General features: G+C 46.7%; 1 protein-coding gene and 1 pseudogene across 1 annotated transcript in view; one reads left to right on the plus strand and one right to left on the minus strand.

The window, feature by feature from the left end:
- The window catches only part of LOC124721833, a 350,749-nt gene that overhangs the window by 144,173 nt on the left and 178,883 nt on the right, over positions 1 to 27,693 (plus strand). The window lies entirely within an intron of this gene.
- LOC124723342 lies at positions 18,369 to 18,485 on the minus strand (annotated as a pseudogene).

Here is a 27,693-nt window from a genome sequence, read left to right on the forward strand (position 1 = left end):
CTTACACAAAATTCAAATTCGGCACCAAACACCCTCGGGAACAAATCTACGCCGACTGGGTTAGGAAACACAACATAGTGCTCACCACATCTTGCGAAGTAAAAAGGCGTTTATATAGAAATAAATTGCAATAATATGTATGTGCAGTGTCCTCGGAATCTGAAAGGAGGAGGAGCAGTCACAACAAAACGTGAGTACTAACAAATATACACTCACAACATTTTGACACCCAATAAATCAAGTTTTTAAAAGTCAAGGGATTGGTTTGCAGATGACAAGCTATCAGTGCTGGACACTATAGAGTTGGTTCTGCAAAACGACATAATGTAAAATCACGGTAAGAAGCAAAACGAACGAGAACTTTCTTTAGGCCTCACTTGTTAAATCAATTACATCGTAAAATATTTTGAGTGTTTACAGTTTTTCAATAAACAAGAATCCCACTGATGTTGGCACAGAGAGGCGAAACATGTTAGAATAAAAGAAAAAGCAGTGTGTTTTGCAAAAATGCGGAATAAATATCCAATAATTTAACTGCAAATGCGGAAGGAAAGGACCAAAGCTGCAGATCCAAAAGATGAATATACGCCTACCAACGTTCGTTTATGTCGCGCAACTCCTTGTCGGTGTTGCGATTTTTTTTCCGTCAGTTTATTTTCATCGAATATTGACTGGTGGCGTACACTAGAAGCAACAAGTCGTCCGCATACTTTGTAGCTTTTGTGTGGCTTCTAATTTCTCAAGAAGTGGTGCTAAATAAACAGCCCTAAATTTGTGGCCATATACTGAACTAAAATATATGATGTGGCAACTGCCTAAGTGGATTAAGGGAATTTTGGAAATTTAATTGAAGACGACCGGCCGAGTTTTTGTAACCTGCTCCACTCGAACACGAATCAAAAAGCTTTAAGCACTGCCCCACCTCGATTGTTGATCAACTTTGGAGGCAACGCGAAGTGCTGGAAGTGGCCACGCCGAGGACAGCAGCTCTTCGCATTCAGTTTATTTGATTCAGTAACTTACTAATATTCTTCATTATCGCTTCAGTCACGTTCCTTTATTTTTGCTAGTCATATACAGTAGTGGTAAACAGTATAAAATCATGGGTATTTGTAGGGAAATTAACATTGTTGGTTGAAATACTTGTGCATAGTGTACATGCAATAGTGTGAGATAAAATACACCGACAAATGGTACCGCATTTGATGTCAGTAGTATAGTACATAACAAGACATTAACGTTTCACGTGGCAGAGGGTGGAACTCGGTATAGAGGCAGTAGGCTCTGTGCGATGTTAAATTGGTTGGTTGGTTGATTTGGGGAAAGGAACCAGGAGGGCGTCGGTCCATCGGATTGGGGAACGAGGTCGGCCGTGCCCTTTCAAAGGAAAAATCCCGGCATTTGTCTGACGCGATTAAGGGAAATCATGGAAACTCTAAATCGAGATGACCGGACGCTGGTTTGAACTTTCATACTCCCGAATGCGAGTCGAGTGTCCTAACCACGACGTCACCTCCCTCGGTCGGTGTTAAGTGTTTGCGTACATGTCTTAACTGTAGACAGGAAACAGACACCATTAGTGACAGTGCGTGTTGTGTTCATAAACCACGATTGTGACAATACCACGCGGAAAACAGTTGTCATGTGTTGAAGAAGCAAAAATTGGTGCGCGCGAGGAAATGGGACACTAATCGTCAAATCGGCAAGAAGGGTAACCATTCTAGTACAGTGACTGATAACTTCCTTAGACTGGGCGCACGATGTGGACAGAACGGAAAATATGGGCAACGTAGAAAATTATCGGAGGCATCTAAACGGCTAGTTTTGTGCAAAGCAAGGGCCACAAACCGTTATTCATCTCGACTTGTCGCTGGAGTACAGTCACCAGTAACTGCCAGACATGCACGACAAATTTTGTCACAGGACAAACATCTAGCATTCGAGAAACGAGCGCAGAAACCTGCTCTAACACCCAAAAATAAACAGGCTAGATAGGAGTTTGCTGAAAAGCATAAAAAATGGCTCTGAGCACTATGGGACTTAACAGCTGTGGTCATGAGTCCCCTAGAACTTAGAACTACTTAAACCTAACTAACCTAAGGACATCACACACATCCATGCCCGAGGCAGGATTCGAACCTGCGACCGTAGCAGTCGCGCGGTTCCGGACTGAGCGCCTAGAACCGCTAGACCACCGCGGCCGGCGAAAAGCATATGTCACGGACTTCAGAGTAAAGTGATCTTCAATGATGAGAAAAAGTTTACTTTGGATGGACTGGATAGATTTTAGCATGGTTGGTATGATGTGAGAACAGAGCAGCAGGTGAGAATGAGCAGAAATTTTGGTTGTGGAAATGTTAAGATTCGGGCAGCGTTCTGCGCTAAAAGTAAGTGACGCAGTTCTTGGTTGCATATTAGAACGACCTGTACGAATGTACACGGAGATGCTAGAGACAGAACTGATTAGAAGGCATACATTCTAGGGGACGAAAGTCTAATGTTTAAACAAGATAGTGCATCTGTGTATGTTTCTGCTACAACCAAAAAGCGATTTAAAGATAAAGATATCGATGTCTTTCCCTGGCTTGCACGTAGCCCGGATTTGAACCCATTGAAAATCTTCGGAGAATACTTGCAAGGTGTGTGTATCACAATGGAAGGCAATTTGAGGCCGTATGTGAGCTGTAAATAGCGATAAGAGAAAAATGGGCGACAGTTCCACTGCAAGAAACAAAATCAACGCCAAAGAGAATTTTTGAGGTAATTAAGGAGAGCAGAGGTTGGAAAAAGTACTAGCAATACAATAAGACACCAAGACAGTGAGTGCAATTACATCAATCTCCACTCAGGGAATGCGAACGCCTTATTTTGTTATGCATATTACGAAAGAAACTATGAAATTCCGTCATGATTGTTTGTGTCTTATATGTATGTATCTACTATTTTCATAATAATTTCGATATATATATATGCTTCAGACATAACGGCCTTGCCGCAGTGGATACACCGGTTCCCGTGAGATCACCGAAGTTAAGCGCTGTCGGGCGTGGTCGGGACTTGGATAGGTGACCATCCAGGTCGCCATGCGCTGTTGCCATTTTTCGGGGTGCACTCAGCCTCGTGATGCCAATTGAGGAGCTACTCGACCGAATAGTAGCGGCTTCGGTCAAGAATACCATATTACGACCGGGAGAGTGGTGTGCTGACCCCACAACCCTCCTATCCGCATCCTCCACCGAGGATGACACGGCGGTCGGATGGTCCCGGTAGACCACTCGTGGCCTGAAGACAGAGCGCTTTTTATATGCTTCAGACATTGTACTATTACTTTCGTAGGAAACGTGCCTTTACACTGATTTCCACTACTCTGTGAATTTTGTCGACTTGTGCATAGAGAATTATACGGGTTGTAACGGGTATAATTGCGGATATTTTTGTATGTCTTACCTTAAAATATGTAAACAGATGAGTGTGTTGGTTTTTTTCTCTCTGCTTCAAACAGGCTTCCAACAAACGTGTCACAAACCTTACTACCTGATGTTCTCTGCGTTGTCGTAACTGCTCCACTAAGTGATTTACGCCTGTCAGTATAGACTAATCGTTTTGCATCCATGTGTCCACACTTCGACACCTGACCCAGGGGGATATAAGTATTAGAAGCTTGTACTTGCCACAGGTACTTGGAGATATTACCCAACCTAAAAATATGTGCCTTGTAATAGCTATAGGTATTAGTCTGGAAATGATATAAATACTAATGTAATGTTGTTCACAACACCGTCCTTAGTCATCAATAGAAATATCTGCACTTACGCCTATTACGCCCTATGTATGAATACAATAAATGCTTCAAATGGCTCTAAGCACTATGGGACTTTACATCTGAGGTCATCAGACCACTAGACTTAGAACTAAGTAAACCTAACTAACCTAAGGACATCACACGCATCCATGCCCGAGGCAGGATTCGAACCTGCGACCGTAGCAGCCGCATGGTTCCGGACTGAAGCGCCTAGAACCAGTAGGCCACTACCGCCGGCTGTATATGAAGATACAGAGTGTAAAAGATAACTATTTATAATGTATCACAGTGGCGTAGAGGAAGTCGCGACTAACAATGATATGAGGACTTGTAGTTTATCAAGCCGGGAAAAAAACTCGGTGTCATCCTGCACGGTTGGCCTGAGACTAGCAGCAGCCGGAATAGGGAATTGCCATAACGTGCGTAAGCTGCCGTGGTCAGGAAGCACGGCGTCACATTGTTCTTGGCAATTAATCAGGGCTCTGCACCAACGCGAATGACCGTCATTGGCGCGTATAGCGGTGACTTCGTGAGAGGTCCCATTATTCCAATGTTTTGGGGAAGTGCAGCGGAGTTACTCCTATCGGCATGATGTGGGGAGCCATCGGATGTGACTATAGGTACTGACTGAAGGAACTATTGACTGCACAACGGTATGTCACGTACATCGTACGTCGTCATCTGTTACCTCTCATGTGAGAGAATCGTGGTGCCATTTTTCAACAGGATAACGCTCGTCCCCACTTAACACGTATCTCTACGAAGTGTTTGCGTGATTTTATACTCGCGTGGCCAGCAAGATCCCAGTATGTGTCCCCATTAGAACACGTGTGGAACAGCCGGCCGGCGTGGCCGTGGGTTCTAGGCGCTCCAGTCCGGAACAGCGCGAATGCTACGGTCGCAGGTTCGAATCCTGCTTCGGGCATGGATGTGTGTGATGTCGTTAGGTTTAAGTAGTTTTAAGTTCTAGGGGACTGATGACCTCAGATGTTAAGTCCCATAGTGCTTAGAGCCCAACACGTGTGGAACCAGCTGGGACTGCGTCCCGGCGCAAGTATCCAGGATATCGACAACCACTTGCAGTAGCTGTGGCTTGGTTGCCTCTGGGGAGGATACAAACGCTTTGACACCCTTTCCAACCGAATCTGTGGACGGTACTGATGAGAGGGCTTATACTTACAAAGAATTTCGTAAATTTGCGTTGATTTTGTAATCAGTGAAATAACATCACATACCCTCTCAGCCGTGGAGTTTCATTTCGCCTCCTCCTCCCCTTTGAGTGCTTCACTGTTTTAGTCACGCAATATATCTTAAAATGTTCGTTTATTCTGCAACATCTCTCCGAGTATCTGTTTCAATGTGGCAGTTGCGGAAAACGTGAGAAGATCCTGGTAATGCCCAAAATAGGTATTTTCCATCGAATCTTAGGCGACTATTGCAGTGACTGGTTAGCCCCCGGTAGCTGAGTGGTCAGTGCGACAGAATACCAATCCTAAGGTCACGGGTTCGATTCCCGGCTGGGTCGGAGATTTTTCTCCGCTCAGGGACTGGGTGTTGTGTTGTCCTAATCATCATCATTTCATCCCCATCGACGCCCAAGTCGCCGAAGTGGCGTCAAATCGAAGACTTGCACCCGGCGAACGGTCTACCCGACGGGAGACGCCAGTCACACGACTTTGCAGTAACTGATCTTATTTTCAAGGGAGGCTTATTAGGTTTTTATTTATTCTCTTTCTTGCTCTTGATGTAGCATTCTAGCTGCTCTTTGACATCATAAATGACAACAATTTAAAAGCGCTCAACGTAAGCTCCACTACACGAATAAATTCTCTCATTAGTAGTTCGTTGTGTCATTTCATTTGCTTCTTGAAGTCCTCTTCAGTTTTATTGACGGTCAGTAGAATATGTAGCAGTTGAAGATCTCCCACTGACACGAGTCTGTTCTTTTTTTGCTACTAGTAATAGCATTATGACTCAGTTCGTGTGAATTTATATTTTAGACAAGGTTCATTGAATGTTCCGTCGGTGCGTGGCAGAACATGTTCATAATATTACACTGATCAGTCAGAACATTATGAGCACCTATCTAATAGCCGTTATGTCCACCTTTGGCACGGATAACAGCGGCGATGCGTCGTGTCATGGAAGCAATGAGGCCTTGGTAAGTCGCTGGAGGGAGTCGGCACCACATCTGCACACACAAGTCACCTAATTCATCGTAAATTCCGGGGACAGGGGCTTGAGCTCTGACGCCGCGCTCAATCACATATTGTATGTGTTCGATTGGGTTCAGAGCTGGCGAGTTGGGGGGTCAGCACATCAACTGGAACTCGCCACTGTGTTCCTCGAACCACTCCATCACACTCCGCGCCTTTTGGCAGGGCGCATTATCTTGTTGCAAATGCCACTGCCGTCGCGAAACATAATCGTCATGAAGGGGTTTACGTGTCTGCAACCAGTGTAAGATACTCCTTGGCCGTCATGGTGCCTTGCACGATCTACGCTCGTCCCATAGATGCCCACGTGAATGTTCTTTTGTGGTGTCACCGCCAGACACCACACTTGCTAGGTGGTAGCCTTTAAATCGGCCGCGGTCCGTTAGTATACGTCGGACCCGCGTGTCGCCACTGTCAGTGATTGCACACCGAGCGCCGCCACACGGCAGGTCTAGAGAGACTTCCTAGCACTCGCCCCAGTTGTACAGCCGCCGGCCGGTGTGGCCGTGCAGTTAAAGGCACTTCAGTCTGGAACCGCGTGACCGCTACGGCCGCAGGTTCGAATCCTGCCTCGGGCATGGATGTGTGTGGTGTCCTTAGGTTAGTTAGGTTTAAGTAGTTCTAAGTTCTAGGGGACTGATGACCACAGATGTTAAGTCCCGTAATACTCAGAGCCATTTTTTTTGTACAGCCGACTTTGCTAGCGATGGTTCACTGACAAATTGCGTTCTCATTTGCCGAGACGATAGTTAGCATAGCCTTCAGCTACGTCATTTGCTACGACCTAGCAAGGCGCCATTATCATTTGCTATTTATCTTGTGATGCATGTACTGTCAGACCGATGTTCACCAATTATGGATTAAAGTTAAGTATTCCAACAGATACGTACTATTTTTGCTAGTATCATATCCCTGACCTGTTCCAGACCTCACGCCATCCTGCGTGAGCTTAAACGCGTGCCTTTCGGCTTCCTCTCATAGTGGCTTGGCTGTCTTGCCAAGTCACAACATCTCTAAAGCATAATTGAGCCGCTGCCTGCTTGTCTCGGTCCTGCAGTACAGGTGTCAAGGAGCTGTTCTCCTGGAAGACGATAGATTCGCTTTCTGCCTGTCCTGCTTTATCAGTGTGCTTCAGCTCACGACGTCCGACATCTGTAATGAGGGTGGCCACCCAACCCCTCGATATCCGGACGTGGTTTCAGCTTGGTTTTGCGCCTGTTGAAGACTCTCACCACAGCACTCCTCGAACACCGAACAAGTCGTGCGGTTTCCTAATTGCTCGTGCCGAGCCTCCAGGCCATCGCAATCTGCCCTCGGTCAAACTCAGATAGATTGCGCGCGCCTTCCCATTCTACACACGGACAGCCCGCTCACTGATACTACATGTACATTGCGTGTTGTTGGCAGTTATTCCTCGCCAGGTGACGCTGCTATCGCCTGGACAGGTTTATACCTATAGTATGTCGATGGTCATGATGTTCTGGCTGATCAGTGTTTTAAGGAAAACGCTTCCTAATTTTCTGTAAAGTTATAATTAATTGGTCATGAACCGGCTTTAGATTTCTCAGCTCATCTTCAGACCTGAAGAGCCGGCCGGTGTGGCCGAGCGGTTCTTCTAGGCGCTTCAGTCTAGAACCGCGCGACCCCTACGGTCGCAGGTTCGAATCTTGCCTCGGGCATGGATGTGTGTGATGTCCTTAGGTTAGTTAGGTTTAAGTAGTTCTAAGTTCTAGGGGACTGATTGTTGTGGATTGGCAAGACAGCCAACCCACTATGAGAAGAAACCGAAAGGCACGCGTTTTAGCTCACCCAGGCTGGCGTGAGGTCTGGAACAGGTAAAGTAATTGAGACTAGCAAATAAAGTACGAAGCTGCTGGAATACTTAACTTTAATCCACAAGTGGTGAACATAGCCATTGACGGTACATGCATCACAAGATAAATAGCAAATGATAATGGCGCCTTGCTAGGTCGTAGCTAATGACGTAGCTGAAGGCTATGCTAACTATCGTCTCGGCAAATGAGAGCGTAATTTGTCAGTGAACCATCGCTAGCAAAGTCGGCTGTACAACTGGGGCGAGTGCTAGGAAGTGTCTCTAGACCTGCCGTGTGGCGGCGCTCGGTCTGCAATCACTGACAGTGGCGACACGCGGGTCCGACGTATACTAACGGACCGCGGCCGATTTAAAGGCTACCACCCAGCAAGTGTGGTGTCTGGCGGTGACACCACAGTGCTCAGACCCATTTGAACCATCAGACCTGAAGATAGTTTAAGTATGTGAAAGCAAGTTGTTGACCAAATAAATATTAGGAATGTTTTCCTTTATAATATTATTTTAGACAAGAGTTGAAGCCTGTTATACCCGTAAATATTTAACGGAAATGTTCAACAGAATATTCACTTAGTTTTGTACTTAAGTAGATAAATATTATTAACTCCGCAACAGCGTCAGCCACATAAACGTATCACACAGGATTGTTGCAACAAAAAAAGTACTGATCAGAAAAAACTTTTCATGTTGCTTAGTCGCCAGTTGTTTATTTTTAATTGCAGTAAAAAAAACTACACGAAATATAGTAACTTGCAAAAAATAAGATCCGACCGCGCAAAGACGCGAAGGTAACGAGGCGTTTAGGGTCACAAACGATCTCCACATTTTGTGTTTGTACGTTGTCTTGAAACTGGGGCTGTTTTTGCTCTGCTCCCTCTCATGCTGCGTTCCCACTTCTGCGGAAACAGCCCACTTGTAAATGCAATTTTACACAATTAAGAATAGTACTAACTTCAAGTCACGTCTTATGCACGGTAAGACAAGTTCTTTCACAAATAAAATTTGTTTTTGACATAAAGGTCATGTTGTGGAAAAAAAAATACTGTTACCCAAATCAAGATACAGAGAACTGATTTGAAAAAAAGTATAATTAGAAGAGTAATTCCTATCGACATGACACACAAGAGATACACAATAAGGTGGCGCAGTGGTTAGCACACTGGACTCGCATTCGGGAGGACGACGGTTCAATCCCGTCTCCGGCCATCCTGATTTAGGTTTTCCGTGATTTCCCTAAATCGTCTCAGACAAATGCCGGGATGGTTCCTTTGAAAGGGCACGGCCGATTTCCTTCCCCATCCTTCCATAACCCGAGCTTGCGCTCCGTCTCTAATGACCTCGTTGTCGACGGGACGTTAAACACTAACCACCACCACCACCACCACCACCAGATACACAATAATGAAAATACAGCGACAGGCACTTATTATTCACTGCTCGCTTCAGAAATAGGCAAGTCTCTGTTAGCCTTATGCATTTAAACTGACAGTGGAGCACCGAGAAAAAATGGACTCTGCAGGAAGGAGAATAACATCAGCTGCGCAGTAAAACACTGAATGAATTGACAAGACCCATCTGCTGCTCTAGAAGAGCTAAGACTGTACTAGAAAGCAGCGACCAGAGGAAAAATTCCTGTTAAACGCAAATGCCTGCCTTCTATTTTCTAAAGAGAATAGGCTTAAAAGAAACTGGATATGTCGTGCAGAGATCTGTGTCTCTCCAGCGTGGAAACCACAAATATCTGTGAGTGAAATCAGACCGCAGCCTAACATTAAACTCCACTATAAAAGCACCTAGCAGAACGCCATTTCCAGCAACCACAGCGTTTGAAACCTAACGGGCACCACCAGCATGGCTTAACCTGAATTCCTTTGCACTTCAACCCCCATCCTCTACTCCTTCATAGCCAAAAATGAGGCATCACTCTCGTGTAGTTCATCTTATACAAAACTTGTCACCACAGCTCTAATCAAACCAGTATCTATTTGACTGATTGCTTAACCTAAAGCCGGTCGATAAACTGTAGCAGGTTATACACTGAAGCGCCAAAGAAACTGGTACAGACATGCCTATTCAAATACAGAGATATGTAAACAGGCATCATGCGGCACTGCTGTTGAAAACACCCACATATGTCTGGCGCAGTTGTCAGATCGGTTACTGCTGCTAGAATGGTAGGTCATCAAGATTTAAGTGAGTTTGGCCGTGGTGTCGGCGCACGAGCGATGGGACACAGCATCTCCGAGGTAGCGATGAAGTGGGGATTTTCCCATACGACCATTTCACGGGTGTACCGTGAATATCAGGAGTCCGGTAAAACATCAGATCTCAAACATCGCTGTGGCCGGAAAAAGATCCTGTAAGAACCGGACCAACGACGACAGAAGAGAATCGTTCAGCGTGACAGAAGTGCAACCCTTCCGCTAATTGCTGCAGATTTGAATGCTGGCCCATCAACAAGTGTCAGCGTGCGAACCATTCAACGAAACATCATCGATATATCATCGATATGGGCTTTCGCAGCCGAAGATCCACTCGTGTACCCTTGATGATTGCACGACACAAAGCTATACGCCTCGCCTTGTCCCATCAACACTGACATTGGACTGTTGATGACTGGAAATACACTCCTGGAAATTGAAATAAGAACACCGTGAATTCATTGTCCCAGGAAGGGGAAACTTTATTGACACATTCCTGGGGTCAGATACATCACATGATCACACTGACAGAACCACAGGCACATAGACACAGGCAACAGAGCATGCACAATGGCGGCACTAGTACAGTGTATATCCACCTTTCGCAGCAATGCAGGCTGCTATTCTCCCATGGAGACGATCGTAGAGATGCTGGATGTAGTCCTGTGGAACGGCTTGCCATGCCATTTCCACCTGGCGCCTCAGTTGGACCAGCGTTCGTGCTGGACGTGCAGACCGCGTGAGACGACGCTTCATCCAGTCCCAAACATGCTCAATGGGGGACAGATCCGGAGATCTTGCTGGCCAGGGTAGTTGACTTACACCTTCTAGAGCACGTTGGGTGGCACGGGATACATGCGGACGTGCATTGTCCTGTTGGAACAGCACGTTCCCTTGCCGGTCTAGGAATGGTAGAACGATGGGTTCGATGACGGTTTGGATGTACCGTGCACTATTCAGTGTCCCCTCGACGATCACCAGTGGTGTACGGCCAGTGTAGGAGATCGCTCCCCACACCATGATGCCAGGTGTTGGCCCTGTGTGCCTCGGTCGTATGCAGTCCTGATTGTGGCGCTCACCTGCACGGCGCCAAACACGCATACGACCATCATTGGCACCAAGGCAGAAGCGACTCTCATCGCTGAAGACGACACGTCTCCATTCGTCCCTCCATTCACGCCTGTCGCGACACCACTGGAGGCGGGCTGCACGATGTTGGGGCGTGAGCGGAAGACGGCCTAACGGTGTGCGGGACCGTAGCCCAGCTTCATGGAGACGGTTGCGAATGGTCCTCGCCGATACCCCAGGAGCAACAGTGTCCCTAATTTGATGGGAAGTGGCGGTGCGGTCCCCTACGGCACTGCGTAGGATCCTACGGTCTTGGCGTGCATCCGTGCGTCGCTGCGGTCCGGTCCCAGGTCGACGGGCACGTGCACCTTCCGCCGACCACTGGCGACAACATCGATGTACTGTGGAGACCTCACGCCCCACGTGTTGAGCAATTCGGCGGTACGTCCACCCGGCCTCCCGCATGCCCACTATACGCCCTCGCTCAAAGTCCGTCAACTGCACATACGGTTCACGTCCACGCTGTCGCGGCATGCTACCAGTGTTAAAGACTGCGATGGAGCTCCGTATGCCACGGCAAACTGGCTGACACTGACGGCGGCGGTGCACAAACGCTGCGCAGCTAGCGCCATTCGACGGCCAACACCGCGGTTCCTGGTGTGTCCGCTGTGCCGTGCGTGTGATCATTGCTTGTACAGCCCTCTCGCAGTGTCCGGAGCAAGTATGGTGGGTCTGACACACCGGTGTCAATGTGTTCTTTTTTCCATTTCCAGGAGTGTATGTTGCCTGGTCGGACGAGTCTCGTTTCAAATTGTATCGAGTGGATGGATGTGTACGGGTATGGGGGCAACCTCATGAACCCATGGACCCTGTATGTCAGCAGGGGACTGTTCAAGCTGGTGGAGGCTCAGTAATGGTGTGGGCCTTGTGCAGTTGGAATGATTTGGGACCCCTGATACGTCTAGATACGACTCTGACACGTGACACGTACTTAAGCATCCTGTCTGATCACCTGGATCCGCTGATGTCCATTGTGCATTCCAACGGACTTGGGCAATTCCAGCAGGACAATGCGACAGTGCACACGTCCGGAATTGCCAGAGTGGCTCCAGAAACATTGTTCTGAGATTAAACACTTCCATTGGCCCCCAAACTCCCCAGACATGAACATTGTTGAGCATATCTGGGATGCCTTATGCCCTGCAACGTGCTGTTCAGAAGAGATCTCAACCCCCACCCCCCCTTCCCATAGTCTTGCGGATTTATGGACAGCCCTGCAGGATTCATGGTGTGGCCGAGCGGTTCTAGGCGCTACAGTCTGGAACCGCGCGACCGCTACGTTCGCAGGTTCGAATCCTGCCTCGGGCATGTATGTGTGTGATGTCCTTAGATTAGTTAGGTTTAAGTAGTTTTAAGTTCTAGGGGACTGATGACCTCAGACGTTAAGTCCCATAGTGCTCAGAGCCATTGAACCCTTTTTGAACCCAAAACAAGTACTAAATACTATTAGGTGGAGTAAATCAATCGGAAATGATATTACAGTATTAATACATCAGAAATTTGTATATTTAATGAGAAGAAAAGGAATAATAGGAAAGCTTATGGATGTATGTAGTAGTAAGCGCAATAAAGTATGATAGTTAGTGCTTACACCAAATCGTAAAAGACAGGATAAATAAGTCGTAATGTATTGCAGATAACCTAAAATGAATGATCGATTTGATACAGATATCCTGGACGAATGGAGCACGAAGCATATTTGTCAAAAATATGGAACTGTATGCCACTTTGAGAACAGAGAATTGGAGTGCGACGTCCTGTAGTTCCGCTGCGTACTGCGCATGGGGAAAGTACTAAGATGTAAACACAACTGTCAAATCGCAACTATAACAGAGAGAGAGAGGGGAGGGGAGGAGGGAAAGACGTGAAAATAGATACAATTGCCTTCAAACCAAAATCGTCCCGATTAAGGCTATAGTCGTGAACATCTCGAATTCGAAAGAAATTAACACGTCTTTCTGCAGTCGAAACCAACCAACCAGAAGCGGTGACGTGACGTTGTTCTGTCGTTTAGCGACCATTAAGGAATCTGCGAATGAGAAAGTAGAGCGCGACTGAAAGTGCTATTCAAACAATGGCATACGGATCAGCCCAGTTAGGCAGCGTCGCTTTCACCGCCCTCTGAGCCACATTCTGCCCGGCGCCTTCATCCCGCGTCGTTTGCAACATCCTCGTCAGCGAAATTCGAGCGTGAGCGTGATAGCGCTTTCCGTAGGCCCAGGCACGCGGTTCTGCATTCATATTCTTATCGAAAGGTTACTGGTTCAATTATAGGGGCTCCGTCTCCAAGATGGTTCAAATGACTCTGAGCACTATGGGACTCAACATCTTAGGTCATAAGTCCCCTAGAACTTAGAACTACTTAAACCTAACTAACCTAAGGACATCACACACACCCATGCCCGAGGCAGGATTCGAACCTGCGACCGTAGCAGTCCCGCGGTTCCGGACTGCAGCGCCAGAACCGCACGGCCACCGCGGCCGGCCCCGTCTCCAAGAAAGCTGTGCAGTGTACGAGTAATAAACTAAATGGAAACACATCTCAAAAGCTTCAGTCATGTTACATGTTCTCGCTAAGACGACGACAAGATGCATGTAGACTCACAGGTTCTATAGTGAGGTTGATGGGAGGAACATTGATCTTTACTTTCGTTGTTTACGCGATGACGTGTGACCCATCGGTGCTGACTATGTGCGATATTAGTCGCATAACAACACGGCCTTGCGTTGTCACCATCGACGATAATTTTTCACTTGTTAAGCAAGGAAGAATTAATTTTTAACATCGCGTCGATGACAATATCATTAGAGACACAAAACTAGCTACGATTGGACAAGGATGGGAAAGGAAATCAACTGTGAATTTTTCAAATGAAACGTGCCAAGAATCGCTTTGAGCGATTTAGGGAAACCACAGGAAACTAAAATCTTAATCGTCAAACGGGGATGCAGTAGGGGTTATTAAGGTGCCTGACGGTAAACTACCGAACGCTGAAATTAATCTGATTTATATTGCGCTTGTGGGTCATACCCCAGCTGATTAGGTCGATAGACCTACTGGTCAGTTTCTAGTGCGTTCCTCACTTGCATCTCTGCGTGATATGTGGAGTAAGATGTCCGCAGCGAGGAGACCAAATGAGAACGTTGTTACCTCTGGTACATCTATTCATCTTCTAGTTTCCAGGTCTTGTAATTTACAGATAAGACAGAACTAATACTATTAGTTTACGGGGAGGAGCGCAGTCTTGATCCTACTATATCTGTCCTGATAAAGGTTCCACGTAATTTCTCTGAAACCCTCAGACAAATGCTGACATAGCTTTTCGTAAGACAACATGGACATATGCTTCGCTGTCCGTTCTTAGAAACTAATCGACAACTCGCCTTGGGCATTCTCATTACACAATACAGATCGCATCTGTAGGTCAGTGGTCAGCGTGTCTGGCTACTCTGTGCGACACACGGGTTCGATTCCCGATACTGCCAGAGACTTTTTCCTTGGTACAAGGGGTACTCAGCCTCGGGCAGGCATTTGAGAAGCTACTTGAGTTAGAACTAGCGGCTCCTATGTCAAGAAAGCGGAGCGGTGTGCCGACCCATGCCCCTCCATACAATATCTAAAAAAAAAAAAAAAAGTTCTAATGTGTCTGAAATCTTATGGGACTTAACTGCTAAGATCATCAGTCCCTAAGCTAACACACTACTAAACCTAAATTATCCTAAGGACAAACACACACACACCCATGCCCGAGGGATGATTCGAACCTCCACTGTACAATATCTCCAAAGATGCCGTCGCTAGAGGATGACACGGTGGTCGATCGACGCCGACTGGCTCATCAGGGCCAGAACTTGGAGTTTTGCTTTGCTTTGATTTACGCAATACAAAAGTTGTGATGGTTCAAATGGCTCTGAGCACTATAGGACTTAACTGCTCTGGTCATCAGTCCCCTAGAACTTAGAACTACTTAAACCTAACTAGCCTGAGGACATCACACACATCCATGCCCGAGGCAGGATTCGAACCTGCGACCGTAGCGGTCGCGCGGTTCCACACTGTAGCGCCTAGAACGGCTCGGCCACTCTGGCCGGCACAAAAGTTGTGACTTCGAAATACTGTGCCTACAATAAAGCATGAAGTAATATGCTTGTTTTCATGGCCGTCTGTCGAAGCAGCTGTTAAATACAGTTATTATTGGTTTTTCTGTCTTAGACCAGACGCGTTTCGCTTTTCTTTATAAAGCATCTTCCATAGCTATTCTGCAAAATCGATACATGTGTTTGTACACTTTTGGTTATTTTGGATTAAAAAAAGCGTTTTGTTTTTAAAGTTGGAGGCAAACTACTGACGGTGTTTCTGACACTGTGTTCTCCAAACCACTGCTTTTTTTCCCTTCTTGTTAGACATTTTCGCTAATTTACATTAACTCACACACACACACATCCACAAACACACATACGCACCCACACACGTTCACCCACTACGATCCCCCATCTTCTAATCTCTCTCTCTCTCTCTCTCTCTCTCTCTCTCCCTCCCTCCCTTCCTCTCCCTCTCCATCCATCCCTCCCTCCCTCGCTCCCCCCGCCCATCAAGGCACTGTTGGTCCAGATTGTCCCACTCCTCAACAGCGATTCGGCGTAGATCCCTGAGAGTGGTTGGTGTGTCACGTCGTCCCTAAACAGCCCTTTTCAATCTATCCCAGGCATATTCGGTAGGGTTTATTTCTGGAGAACATGCAGGCCTCTCTAGTCGAGCGTTGTCGTTACCGTGAAGGAAGTCATTCACAAGATGTGTACGATGGGGCGCGAATTGTCGTCCATGAAGACGAATGCCTTGCCAATATGGTCGCACTATCGGATGGAGGACGGCATTCACGTATCGTACAGCCGTTACGGCGCCTTGCATGACCACCAGTGGCGTACGACGGCCCCACGCAATGCCACCCCTAAACACCAGGGAACCTCCACCTTGCTGCACTCGCTGGACAGTGTGTGTAAGGCGCTCAGCCTGACCGGGTTGCCTCCAAACACGTCTACGACGGTTGTCTGGTTGATGCGACACTCTTCGGCGAAGAGAACGTGATGCCAATGCTGATCGGTCCATTCGGCACGTTGTTGGGCCCATCTGTACCGCGCTGCATGGTGTCGTGGTTGCAAAGATGGACCTCGCCATTGACGTCGGGAGTGAAGTTGCGCATCATGCAGCCTATTGCGCACAGTTTGAGTCGTAACACGACGTCCTGTGGCTGCACGAAAAGCATTATTCAACATGGTGGCGTTAGTGTCAGGGTTCCTCCGAGCCATTATCCGTAGGTAGCTGTCATCCACTGCAGTAGTAGACCTTGGGCGGCCTGTGCGAGGCATGTTATCGGCAGTTCCTGTCTCTCTGTATCTCCTCCATGTCCGAACAACATCGCTTTGGTTCACTCCGAGACGCCTGGACATTTCTCCTGTTGAGAGCCCTCCTGGCACAAAGCAATAATGCGGACGCGATCGAACCGCGGTATTGACCGTCTAGCCACGTTTGAACTACAGACAACATGAACCGCGTACCTCCTTCCTGGTGAAATGACTGGAAGTAATCGGCTGTCGGACCCTCACCGTTTAATAGGCCCTGTTCATGCATGGTTGTTTATATCTTTGGGCGTGTTTAATGACATCTCTGAACAATAAAAGGGACTGTGTCTGTGATACGATATCCACGGTCAGCATCTATCTTCAGGAGTTCTGGAAACCGTGCTGATGCAAAACTTTTTTGATGTGTGTATTATGCCACCACAATACAAAATTAGCGGCATTTAAAACCATGGACCACTACTCTTAAACAATATATTGAGCATGACACTGGGGAAAGAACAAGGCTAATTCGTATTTGAATGTGATAACTAGCTTTTTTTTATCTTACTTTCAGGGCGTTCGAAAAATTTTGAGCCATAGTGCATATCCCGAACTTTCAGAATAACCACGGAAGATGCTTCATAAATGACAGAGAAACGCGATTCTCTTTAATTAAACTGCTATAAGCTCAAGATGGAAAACCCATAAAAACTGTAAACCATGAAAATTCAACAAATATTTTCAGTTGACAATCATATCGCTGATGTGCTTGAATAGAATTTCAGTTTTGGTTGCCAGGTTTCGTTGCTATATTGCTTAGTATTCCTAGGATTGCATTTCTCGTTTCCATTTTGTGTTTCTGCCAAATATTTATATTCTTGCAGTAGCATGGGAGTTTATTCCTTAAAAAGGCCGTTATAAATTCGATATATGTTTTATATTTCATCATTATAAATGCTTTTACGTTCTTCGTTGGTGTGTAATAAGACGTACCTGTAGGACTGTTTGGGGCCTGGGTGGCCGAGCGGTTCTAGGCGCTACAGTCTGGAACCGCGCGACCGCTACGGTCGCAGGTTCGAATCCTGCCTCGGGCATGGATGTGTCTGACGTCCTTAGGTTAGTTAGGTTTAAGTAGTTCTAAGTTCTAGGAGACTGGTGACCTCAGAAGTTAAGTCCCATAGTGCTCAGAAGCATTTAAATTTTTTTGTAATTTGCAGTTAGTAACACGAAGCAGTTGGGATATTGCAGAACATTACGCGTAGGGGCTGAACAAGCAGTTAACGAGAATGCAGATGCAGGAATAAGAGGAATACTTTAATTTGTTCCCAGAGGGCAAACATTAGAAATCCGAGGACGAGGAGGGAGCCTCCAGTCATTGTAAAACATAAGGTGTTGGCACGAAATGGATGTACAAACGCCTATGAGTGTAACGGCAGACGGTGTATCTCGCAGCAGTAATCTCAAATACCTGATGAACCATCGCTACAAGAGAAGGAGGAGGAGGACGAATTTAGGAGGAGGAGGAGGAGGAGGAGGAGGAGGAGAAATAGAGGTGAACGACGGAAGAATAGCAACAAGAAGTAGAATTTTCTTAAGATTTATTAAGACTGCAGTATTGTATTGTAGCATACTAAACTAAACTCCTCCCGAACAGGCGATGAAGGCCCAGCGGTACCGACCGGCCGCCGTGTCATCCTCAGCCCATTGGCGCCACCGGATGTGGATATGAGGAGCATGTGGTCAACACACCACCGCTCTCCCGGCCGTATGTCAGTTTCTGAGACCGGAGCCGCTACTTCCCAATCAAGTAGCTCCTCAGTTTGCTTCACAAGGGCTGAGGGCACCCCGCTAGCCAACAGTGCTCGGCAGACCGGACGGTCACCCATCCAAGTGCTAGCCCAGCCCGACAGCGCTTAACTTCTGTGATCTGACGGGAACCGGTGTTACCACTGCGGAAGGCCGTTGGCTGTATTGTAGGATGCTTAAGAAAAATAATTCTAGAAATAAAGTAAACCGTGCAGGGAGCAGGACGTGTATACTGAGAAAATGTTTGTCATCGACATTTTTAGATATATTTCTTAAAACTGTCAATGACATGAGCGAGGGAGGTAGCTGAAGGAAGGTACGGCACATACTTGGTAACAAAGCTCTTGATGCTGTACTGGGAGGAAGTATATACAATGGCCGCTTCTTTGCAAGGTAGTCAGAGCGAACTCGTTAAGTTCAGACTGGGCGTGGCTAGCACCTGGACTCGCATTCGGGAGGACGACGGTTCAATCCCGCGTCCTGCCATCCTCATTTAGGTTTTCCGTGATTTTCCTAAATCGCTCCAGCCAAATGCTGGGATGGTTCCTTTGAGAGGGCACGGCCGACTTCCTTCCGCGTCCTTCCCTAATCCGATGAGACCGATGACCTCGCTGTCTGGTCTCCTTCCCCAAACAACACAATCCAACTCAGACTGGGCAGAGAAGACAGAGATACACATGTGATCAGAAGTATCCGGACACCGGCTGAAAATGACTTACACGTTCGTGGCATCCTCCATCGGTAATGGTGTTGGTCCACCCTTGGCCTTGATGACAGCTTCCACTCTCGCAGGCATACGTTCAATCAGGTGCTGGAAGGTTTCTTGGGTGGAATGGCAGCCCATTCTTCACGGAGTGCTGCACTGAGGAGAGGTATCGATGTCGGTCGATGAGGCCTGGCACGAAGTTGGCGTTCCAAAACATTACAGGGATGTTATTGTCGTGTAACCACTCCGCCACAGGCCGTGAACAGGTGCTCGATCGTGTTGAAGATGCAATCGCGATCTCCGAATTTCTCTTCAACAGTGGGAAGCAAGAAGGCGCTTAAAACGTCAGTGTAGGCCTGTGCTGTGATAGTGCCACGCAAAAAAAACAAGGGATGCAAGCCCTCTCCATGAAAAACATGACCACACCATAACACCACCGCCTCCGAAGTTTACTGTTGGCACTACACACGCTGGCCGATGGCGTTCACCGTGCATTCGCCATACCCACACCCTTACATCGGATCACCACATTGTGCACCATGATTCGTCACTCCACACAATGTTATTCCACTGTTCAATCGTCCAATGTTTACGCTCCTTACACCGAACGAGGCGTCGTTTGGCGTTTGCCGGCATGATATGTGGCTTATGAGCAACCTTCGACCATGAAATCGAAGTTTTCTCACCTCCCGCCGAACTGTCATAGTATTTGCAGTGGATCCTGATGCAGTTTGGAATTCCTGTGTGATGGTCTGGACAGATGTTTGCCTGTTACCCATTACGACCCTCTTCAACTGTCGGCAGTCTCTGTCATTCAACAGACGAGGTCGGCCTATACGCTTTTGTGCTGTACGTGTCCCTCCACGTTATTTTCTTATAATTATTTGTAACATAAATAATATTCGCTTAGAACTTGTCCTCAAATTTAGTTGAATCACACCAGTTTTCTTAAAAAAATTAGTTTTTTAGTCTTATTTAGTCCTCAACAATACAATGACCACCAGTATAAACTTCTCATTCACTAAATCTAAACTCAGCACTGACGAGGATAAAGGCGCCTCGCTTAATGGAACGACAATTACGATACTTACGGCGTTCGATTCATAAAGCATGCATAGCAGGTACCTGAAGATGAGCAGTATTATAAAATTGACTGCACACTGATGAGATAAACATGAAAATGAAATTTAAAAAAATACAGCTGCGAGGAAACTGACTTTCATTGGAATGAAAGCTGAAAACCTCTGCAACTTGCTGTGCGTATGGATGTAGTAAGGTAGTCTGGCCGTCATCGTGTGACGCAAGACGAAGAAGATGTGGCAGATATGAGCGGCGGCTCTCTCCAGTGTCGGGAAGCCGTGCAGAAAGCAGAAAGCGGCACGCCAGCCCACACGAGCTCCAGGAACGAGCCGCCACCAGTTCCACACTTCGCTGCCTGCTCGCCGGCCTCTCATGTTTCTATTACCATATAACCACGAAGTCTTCCTTGTACATGATCTTAGTGGCTCAGTCGAGTGAACATGGGAAAAAATATCGAGCATACGACTATCCTCCCATTTTCCACTGTGCCATGCGAGAGTGACCCCGCTGGAAAAGACACACCCAATTTCCCTCCCTATCTCTACCCAATACCAGCTTGTGTCTGCCTTCGTTGTACTCGTACCAATCGACGTCGGAGCCAATGTCTTGCTGCATCAATAACCTCCGCATCGTCCACGTACTGCTTCCTGCGGAGTGCAAACTTCATTGGGCCAAACAAATGAAGTCGGAATGTGCGAGATCTGGGTGGTAGGGTGGATGAGGAAGAACGGTCCAAGAAACCTTTGTGAGCTCCTCTCGGGCGCGTAGACTAGTGCGAGGCCTTGTGTTATTTTTGTGTTGGCAGAAGAGCCAACACCGTGTTACTAGTGGAGGCCGAAATGCACGTGTCTTAGCTCATGCAGGCTGGCGTGAGGGGGGAAGAACTATTCTGACGTGAGGTCTGGAACATGACAAGGAATGAGAATTCAGAAAGCGTTTGATACTTAACTTTAATCCATTAATGATGAACGTCGCTCTTGGCGGTACATGATTCACAATATTATCTGTTCAGAATAGTAACTGAATATGGCACCTTGCTAGGTCGTAGCATATGACGTAGCTGAAGGCTATGCTAAACTGTCGCCTCGGCAAATGAGAGCGTTTGTAGACAGTGAACCATCGCTAGCAAGGTCGGCTGTACAACTGGGGCGAGTGCTGGGGAGTCTCTCTAGACTAGACCTGCCGTGTGGCGGCGCTCGGTCTGCAATCACTGATAGTGGCGACACGCGTGTCCGACTAACGGCTACCACCTAGCAAGTGTGGTGTCTGGCGGTAACACCACAGTTATTATCGAAAAGAAGTTCGTTTGCACTTTTGTGGCAACGAACACGCTGAAGTTGTGTCTTCAGTTTCCTGAGGGTAGCACAGTACACTTCAAAATTGATCGTTGCACCATGAGGGAGGACATCAGAGTCCCACAAGGCCATCGTCATGATGTTACTGATTTTTAATCTTTTGTTCGGCGCAGAGGTAGTATATCGCCACTCCATGGATTAGCGTTTTGTTTCCGGTTCGATGTGATGGACCTATGCTTCATCGCCTGTGACGATATTCGACAAAAAATTGTCACGATCAGTCTCGCAATGCGCAAGCAATTCCGCACAGATGGTTCTTCGTTGATCTTTATGGTCTTCTATTAGGCGTGTAGGAAACCCAGCGGGCACACACTCTTGTGTACTCCAACTGGCGGACGGGTGTGTCTGCACCACCAACTGAGATGTCCTGTTAAGCAGCAAGGTGGTTGATTGTTACCCATCATCTCAAATGAGAGTGTCCGCACGTTGCAACGTTGTAGTAGTCACAGTTATGTGCGGCTGGCCGGCACACGTGATATCTTATAGGTTGCGCGACCTTGTTTCAATGATGACAGACACCTCGCATAACAATTGACCATGCTTCTGTTCTATGCCAGGTCTCCATAGACATTCTGCAAGCACCTATGAACGTATACGATGCCCTGATTTTCCGCCAAAAAACTTAATGAAAACTGTCTGCTTGGAAAGTATCACCGTTAGAGACGCCATTTTGAAGGTTACGTATAGCGCCGCCCCCTGTAGGAACTTCATGAAACTATAGGAGCTGATGAGGGAATATTCCATGGGGTCTCACAAAAAATCCGCATTTTTTCAACCTAAATTGGCCAAGGAAACAAATTTGTTGCATTATTTATTGAATGCCCCTCTTAAAACTCTAATGCAACGTTTTCGTCCTTTCGGTGACGGGCTTGGTTGTCTAGCGATAAAGTGCGTACCTGTACATCGAGAAGTCGTGGGATCGAATCCCAGGCGGACCACGGAAACTTTCAGTTTTAATTTTAATTTAGCCTTCATCTCTCAACGATATGAGGAGTCGCCAGGAACGACACGTGTTTTGGATTCTACATTAAACTGTAGGTCCCTTTCCCCGATTGGATAACTGGGGTTAATTATGGACACGCAAGTCGTCGAAGTGGAGTCGAATTGAAAGACTTGTACCCGACCATTGAGGCACAAACAAAAAACACTCCTTCGCTAAGGTATCACTGTTCTCAGCAGTGGTCTGTGGACTACTCTCACATTAGTTGAATTATCACGCAGTAGAGAGAGAAAATCATACTTGCGAATCACTATAAAATGAGGCAGACTGTACTGTTTATTATATTACGTTTTTAAGACATTCTTGAGTTACATTCGTTAATGGAACATGGGTGCTTATAAACCACTGTGTGATGATAATTGTTTTGATATGTGGGCCTTGCGGCTTCGATTAAACCGGATGATGTCAGTGTTTCTATACTTCAGCTGCAGGGTTATGTCTGGAGGCTTGATAACCGGCTGCAGGTAGATGAGCAAATGAAATGAGGTCAAAAGCACGAAAACGGAATGAGGAGTAGGATGGGGAGTTGATTTGGGGAGTTGAATGAGGTAATTTGTCAGATGAAGTGATAGGAAAGCATCTAGCTGTCCTCCTAATATCGATTTGGTGTTGTAGGATTAAATATAATGCACATGGGAATGCAGGAGTGGTATTAGGCGAAGATACCTAGATGAGAAAGAATGAAGTGGAAGTGATTCTGGGACTTTGTCGCCGTGCCACGCAGGGGCTGCCAGCTAATTTGATGAAGGCTATGGAATCGCTAAAAGAGATGTATATTTTGGAAGGCAGTTGTGACAAAAAGGGGTCACATATCTGTTATGGGGTTTAGTCGTAAGGAATTCTTAGCTTGGACTGGTGTGTCTGTGGTATCGATAGCTACGATGCCACAACGTAGGTCCGCTCTGCTAGGTTGTCACTACGAGCCACACCGACGACAGCGGTGTCTAGCCGGTGCTGTCGAGGTCTACGAACTCCGCGACTGCGTCACCCCATTTGATCAGGTGCAGCCAGCCAGGACACTTCGCTTCAGCATCGCACCCACGCACAAACATATGTAATCATTTATCACCTTGTTTTTGCACCAGTAAACAATTTTCTTGCAGTACCGACTTCTATTACCTTTTCCCATTCCTAACCACGTGCCGCCTACCAGGCGGGATAGAAAAGTGTCTTTGGATGGGAACAGTCCTTTCAGGTTTTTTATGTGGTGGATTTAGTTCGCAGGTACAGAGTTTGATTCTGAAGGGGACACAGTTTGTTACTGTCTCCCCCTCCACCCTCAAAATGATTGCCATCACCTCAACTAATTGCCATCATGTCCACTTTTAACGTGCCAGATATGCTTACGATTTTAGTACTATCAATAAAATACGTACACGCTCCAAAACAAGTTTTGCATCACCCAATTCCCACAACTCCTGAAGATAGACGTTGAATGGTTCAAATGGCTCTGAGCACTATGGGACTTAACATCTCAGGTCATCAGTCCCCTAGAACTCAAAACTACTTAAACCTAACTAACCTAAGGACATCACACACATCCATGCCCGAGGCAGGAATCGAACCTGCGACCGTAGCGGTCGCGCGGTTCCAGACTGAAGCGCCTAGAACCGCTCGGCCACCAACGGCCGGCATAGACGTTGACGGTGGGTATTGTATCACAGACACAGTCCTTTTGACTGTTCCAGTCATTCCACCAGAAAGGAGGTACACAGATCGTATTGTCTGCCAGGAAGGGCTCTCAACAAGGGAAGTGTCCAGGCCTCTCGGAGAGAACCAAAGCGATGCTGTTCGGACATGGAAGAGATACACAGAGACAGGAACTGTTGATGACATGCCTCGCCCAGGCCGCCCAAGGGCTACTACTGCAGTAGATGACCGCTACCTACGGATTATAGCTCGGAGGAACTCTAAACAGCAACGCCACCATGTTGAACAATGCTTTTCGTGCAGCCGCAGGACGTCGTGTTAAGACTCAAACTGTTCGCAATAGGTTGAGTGGCAACTTCACTCCCGACGTCCATGGCGAGGTCCATCTTTGCAACCACGACACCATACAGCGCGGTACAGATGGGCCCAACAACATTCCGAATGGACCGCTCAGCACTGGCATCTCGTTCTCTTCAGCGATGAGTGTCGCATATGCCTCCAACCAGACAATCGTCAGAGACGTGTTTGGAGGCAACCCGAACAGGCCGAACGCCTTAGACATACAGTCTAACGACATCGTTCGACTAGTGTGGCCAGCATGTTCTCCAGACGCGAACACTATCGAACATGCCTGGGATAGATTGAAAACGGCTGTTTACGGACGACGCGACCTACCAACCACTCTGAGGGATCTACGGCGAATATTGAGGAGTGGGACAATCTGGACCAACAGTGCCTTGATGAACTTGTGGCTAGTAAGCCACGACAAATACAGGCACGCATCAGTGCAAGTGGACGTGCTACTGGGTATTAGAGGCACCAGTTTGTACAGTAATCTGGACCACCACCTCTGAAGGTCTCGCTGTATGGTGGTACAACATGCGATGTGTGGTTCTCATGAGCAATAAAAAGGGCGAAAATGATGTTTACGTTGATCTCTATTCCAATTTTTCGTACAGGTTCCCGAACTCTCGGAACCGACATGATGCAAAACTTTTATTTGATGTGTGTAAAATGTTTTATTATAACCATATTAACAATAACAGCGTTTAGTACCTCGTTTTAGCATAACTTCGAAGCAGTTGTGATTCAGAGAAATACACCATTTAGTAAGCACTCGTCCGAAAATTTGAGAAGTTAATGTGGCGCAAACTTCATAAAGTAGGTTACACATGTCCCACGGTAAGGCCACAGAGTAGCAAGAGTGGTGCGTTGTCATGTTCTGGGTTTCGTGCAGCGACAGCACTGCTGCGGTACGGATAACAGGTGTAATACAGTGTGGGCAGTAGCTGGAAACATACTACAAAGTTGAAGTACGCGGGACAGTACGATCCTTGTGGGCAAACCGTCTACATTGCACACAGATTCACCGTGAAATTCTGGCGATATGTGGACCAAATGTAAAGTCGCGCGCCGGCCGGGGTGGCCGAGAAGTTCTAGGTGCTTCAGTCTGGTACCGCGCGTCTGCTACGGTCGCAGGTTCGAATCCTGCCTAGGGCATTGATGTGTGTGACGTTCTTAGGTTAGTTAGGTTTAAGTAGTTCTAAGTTCTAGGTGACTGATGACCTTAGATGTTAAGTGCCATAGTGCTCAGATCTATTTGAACCATTTTGTAAAGTCGCGTCCAGTCGTAGTGAAATGGTGACAACAACTTGACCAAGGCCGCACAGTCATAGGTGGTGTTTATTCGGAAAGCAGGCCATCGACATTAATCACAGACGACAATCTCCAAACAGCTGAGGAACTGATTCGTAGCAGTCGCAGGTCGACCAAAAATGGTTCAAATGGCTCTGAGCACTATGGGACTCAACTGCTGTGGTCATAAGTCCCCTAGAACTTAGAACTACTTAAACCTAACTAACCTAAGGACATCACACACATCCATGCCCGAGGCAGGATTCGAACCTGCGACCGTAGCGGTCGTGCGGTTCCAGACTGTAGCGCCTTTAACCGCACGGCCACTCCGGCCGGCGCAGGTCGACCTTTCTGATATTCTTTTCGTAGTGGAGACTCTCTCTTGCTCCACTCAACTTCCTGTGTTTTGCCATTCCGACCTGTCCACTCAGAACTGACAGATTTGTTGCTGACGGCGGTTACAGTGAGTCTGTGAATGGGAACCTTTTCCTAGATGGTATATTCTTTGTAGCCAGTAAGTCTGCAATTCCAGGTCTGGAGCCGAGCGCCCGCTACGGTCGCAGGTTCGAATCCTGCCTCGGGCATGGATGTGTGTGATGTCCTTAGGTTAGTTAGGTTTAATTAGTTCTAAGTTCTAGGCGACTGATGACCTCAGAAGTTAAATCGCATAGTGCTCAGAGCCATTTGCACCATTTTTTGCAATTCCAGCTATGTGAGCAAGTCCTTGCAACTGATAAGTTTCCTGGGTTCAGTATAATTGGAAGTTTCTAGAACTCCTTGCTATTCTTTAGAGTATTAGCTTTGATACTACTTTCTTTTCTGAAAGTCACTGGTAAATTTGAAAACTGAATTATGTAAAAATACAAATGCGTTTGCGAAGTTTTTTTTGGTGGAGGTGGAGTGTCATATACTCTATAACCCTTCCGTTCGCGTTCGATCCGTGCCTGGTACCGCGTTGGGTGTGATAAAATGCAGATGTTACATTGGAATGGGAATTGCGACTCTGGGTACTGTTTACCAATGTGATTGGATTTCAATAGGGGCAGCTTGGTAGTTTCTAGAATGTTGTATTTAATCTATATAAATGTTAAGAGTTTAATGGAATTTAACCGCTAATATAAAAAGTTAGCAACTTTCATATTGGCTTTCCATTTCCTTAATTGGAACTTTGTATGTCAATTATATTATTAACAGCAATGCGCCTCTTTTTGGCTTCAAATAATATATAATAAGGGTAAATATTTACCAGTCTCCCAGGTCGAAACTGACTACAGTAGTTCGCTTCGTATTCTGTTTAAAGTTAATTGATTATATTGGACATTGTAGGAGGGGAATTTTTAGTAACGAAATGTTTGGGATCAGGAAATTCTACGTGGTGTCTGAAAGGGTAAATGAGTGAGCCATGGGTAATTGGGTTGACAGTGAGTAATGGGGATTAAGAAAACCTAGAAATACCATGTTTGACAACTGAAAGAGCGAGAGCATACATTTCTTGATGAGTGGAACAACGTATTGCTACCTCCCGTATTGATCTTGCAAAATGTTGAGGGCTAGAAAATCAGAGAAATTAGATTAGAGCCCATTCAGAGATTTACCAACAGTAATTGTACCCATGGTCATTTGGGAAAGGCGGCGGGAGGAGAGAGAGAGAGAGAGAGAAAGAGAGAGAGAGAGAGAGAGAGAGAGGTAGCCCTGCTCCCCCTCACACCATAAGGTGGCTTGCGGAGTCCATATATATTGACGTAGAAGAGAAACGAGGGTAAGAACTGTGAGCATAAATTTCTTCCAGAAGAACCCACACGCTGGAGATCCTGAATCTGTACGGATTCTTGTACACTACTGGCGATTAAAATTGCTTCGCCAAGAGAAATGCAGATGATAAACGGGTATTCATTGGACAACTATATTATACTAGAACTAACATGTGATTACATTTTCACCCA

This window comes from Schistocerca piceifrons, chromosome X (genome assembly GCF_021461385.2).
Source record: "Schistocerca piceifrons isolate TAMUIC-IGC-003096 chromosome X, iqSchPice1.1, whole genome shotgun sequence".
Lineage (NCBI taxonomy): Eukaryota > Metazoa > Arthropoda > Insecta > Orthoptera > Acrididae > Schistocerca > Schistocerca piceifrons.